The sequence below is a fragment of the Nothobranchius furzeri genome, chromosome 1, assembly GCF_043380555.1.
Source record: "Nothobranchius furzeri strain GRZ-AD chromosome 1, NfurGRZ-RIMD1, whole genome shotgun sequence".
NCBI classification, from domain to species: domain Eukaryota; kingdom Metazoa; phylum Chordata; class Actinopteri; order Cyprinodontiformes; family Nothobranchiidae; genus Nothobranchius; species Nothobranchius furzeri.
Genome location: NC_091741.1, coordinates 63998499 through 64002103, shown reverse-complemented (window position 1 = coordinate 64002103; position 3605 = coordinate 63998499).

Below are 3605 nucleotides of genomic sequence, written 5' to 3'. Positions count from 1 at the left end.
AAATACACAAAAGGATGTGCATGAAAACGGCGTGGAGAGGGAATCTCAAGGACTGGACCATCCACTGAAGGGAAAACCAGAGGCTGGGTTCTGAACCGGGCCACTGAACTGCACTTTGAGCAATGCCAGAACCGGGCCTGTGGAAGAGGTCTCCTGAGATGAGCTGAAGGTCACTCAGCAGGACTTCCTCCTGAAGGACAAAGACTTGAAGGATTATTTTGTTTAGTTTTTGTTTCTCACCTTTCAGACTTTTGTCATCTTTTTGTCCCGAGTGTGTTCTGACGACCCGTTTTGAGGAAGGTTTTCTTTCTGCTCACACCTTCGTTTGGGCTCTTTGAACTCGGTTCTATGAAGGTCTGTTGGTTTGTTTTGTCTCCAGCATTAAAAGAATCACAGTGGTGTTCCTACTCAAGCCTGATGAAAGGATCCCAGACTCAGGCCTGATTAATGGATCCCAGACTATTCCAGAAGTTGATCTTTTGGTAGGTTTGCTGTTGGAGATTTGTGTTTGGAGTTGTGTTTTCTGAGAGGATTCAGGTAGTTTTATCTAAATGCATTAAAAGCTCTCATTCTGCTGTTGTTTTGGAGAGTTTAGAGGACAGGTTATTTTGGTTTTGATAGCGGAGAGCAGTTTATTTCTTCGTTTTGGACACATTAAGCTACAGTTTGTGTGCAGTGTGTCTGTGGGAGATTCTGAGCTTCCCTGTTGTTCCACAGTTTTTCCTTAGCTTCCCGTTTGTTTCTGTGGATGTTGGGCCCGTTTAGTTCAGAACCCTACTGGACCACTCTGTTACCTGCTGAATGGACCAGCTAGTCTTCATACTGTTTGCCTTCTTTTCTACAGGCAGGCCTGCAGATCTGTATTTATGTGATAATTTGGTTTTATTTTGTACTTTATTGGAAACTCTTTCTGTTGACACTCGTTTTAGTGACTCATGTACTTGCACTTTGTTGAGAAGGATCAAAGTGATTTTTATTTGTTTGGTTGGTGATCCGGTTGCGTCTGTACCCATCCTGCTGTGATGGCTCTGGACGATAGTGGACCGGTGGATACCTCTAACCACCCATCATGTTCTTCTACACTAACAGCCTCCTGGTTACCGAGGAGGTTCACCACATCAGACGGATCTCCTAAACAAACGTGACTTTTACACAAGCTACACGGGCTGGGTTTGTTACCAGAACTTCTGCTGTTACTGACCAAAGGACCCCACTGGTCATGGGTGTAAAGTGATGAAGACCAGCTGAGATCAGAGCTTAGTGATGAAGTGACCCAGATGGAGCGATCTGATTGGATGTTGTGGCTTTATCGGCTAGCTCCAACAAAGGACCTTAACTGTTTCTTTCAAATGTTCTGTTTGGTTTTATTTTAATGTTTTAAATCTCTGTAGGAGAAATGCATCACAGCAGCTGTTACAGAACCAAATAATGGACTTTTAGGTTTAGTCAGAATCAAGTCAAATTCCAAGTTCAATTTGAAGGTTTTTTTTTTTCATCATAGAAATTTTTTTAGTTTTTATTTTATTTATTTTTTACTGCGAAGCCAGGCGGGAACTATAAAAACAATTAAGGACCTAAAGTTAGATATAACACTCACAATATTAACACTGAGATGGGCGATGGTCTCTGGATGCTGACCAGTGTTACCTCTGCTCCCACACCTGCTTCTTCAAGAAGCTGATAAACCATCCGTTTGTTTCTTTTCATGTCTAATAAATGATGTGAAATAATTAGTTTTTCACCTTTAGTTAATTTTATGCATTCTTTTCAAAGATTTACACCAAACATCTTGCATCAAAATACAGACTGGGTGAGTTTAGGATCCCTGGCTAATGTCCCTAAAAGTTTTAAAAATATTCTAAAATGAGAGCTGCAAAACTGACTCCGTGTCTTTGTGGGCCGTCTTGGTTCTAGGAGTCCGAAAGTGGAGGAACGTGAGATGACTTTCGGAGGAGTCGAACTGAGAATGACACATCGAGACAAAGTTAAAGCGCTACGTTGCATCATTACTCCTTTTGACCTGATCAGCTGTAAACCCGATTCAGTGAGAAACAAACTTTTCTTCTAATTTTGTGTCACCAACATGCCAGCGAGGGCCCGGGTTCCCGCCTGCTGATGTGACTGTTGCTAACTATGTCAGTAGTCCCTTGGCAGATGTTGTCTCTGTTCTAATTCAAAGACCATGAGACAGTTGTTGGTGTGTTCATGAAGGGGTGGTCTATTTCATAGAGGGGTTCTAACTACTAACCCATATGAACACAAACCAACTGGTGCAGATAGGGTAAAGGACCTGGATTCAGCCCTAACAAATGGCTAACAGCATAGACCTGGAAATCACTTGTCCATTCATTCATTCATTCATTAGGACTTGCTTCTAGCATCAGCTTCGGTCTAAACTGTTAGATTTCTGTCACCTTCCAGACCCAAATAGAGCCTCGTCATGATGGAGGCTTCACTCATAGCTGCAACAACAACCCTTTAACTTTTAATGTGCAAGAGTTTTAAATTAAAATGGAAAACACACACAGGTGTGTAGGAAATGTTTCAGATCAGCTGCTTCATTCTGAGAATGAAGACAATAATGAAGGTCTGGCCTGTCTTTAATTAACTATTCAATTACTTGGTGTCTAAGAAACCAGACAAACTTGTTGAACATGGTTGTTCCCTTTGGCGAGTCTCGTGGATGATTGCATCTAGCGATGCGAGTCTTAGGCCAGTGAACTAAAATCAGGAAAGGTGTCGTTTCACACTCGGACCGGTCTGCTCTGAGGTAGACTCGGCGCGAAGGGACCCGAGGATCTCAGTGGAACTCCTGAAGGTTCCACGTGCAGGTTGGGCTCTAACCCGGATTCCTGCCCTGTGCTGATCCAGAACCAGCCTTAATTAAAAACGCTTCTTTCTCTGTGACTCTGTCATGCCACATCTGAATCAGGGAAACTTTAGATGAAGATTTAGACTCTGTGAGGAACTAAGCTGCTTTGAGGAGAGCAGAAGGTGCTGAACTGATACTAAGTATTACAGAAATCCATCTGCTGTGACCTCAAATCTGACCAATATTTATCCTCGTTGATTCTTTTCCCCACACTGGATGTGGCGTTGCTGTGCTCTGTCTGATACAAAGAATAAACAGTACCATTTGTTCTGGTCCAGAGTCCCAAAGAGGCTCCAGTCTTCATTATTTAACAGCGTCTGATGATGAAGACCCTAAAATTCTGATTTCCTGCTTGCTGGGTCAGGATCCAGACAGACTCACTTTAAATGCAGATGTTGACCGTTGTCTTCAGAACTGGGCTCAGTTTTCGGCTCACAGAGGAAGCTGGTAATGACTTTCAGAGTGTTGGATATAATTTCTCTAAAAACTTTTGATTTTCTGAGAGTAACCGTTTAGGCTTCACGCTCCTCCGATCCCATCCTGTCCATCCTTGTGTTTGTTTTCAAGGATCAAACCCCCGTCCTTGCCTGCACCTTAAACCCGATGGTTCCTTTTGACTTAATTTTTCTTTGTTCACCTGTAAATAGTTGTACAAATAAAATCTTGTCAGCTTGCTCGGAGGCATGGAGACTACAAATGTAACAAATTCCACGATGCTTAAAATAAAGGCGTT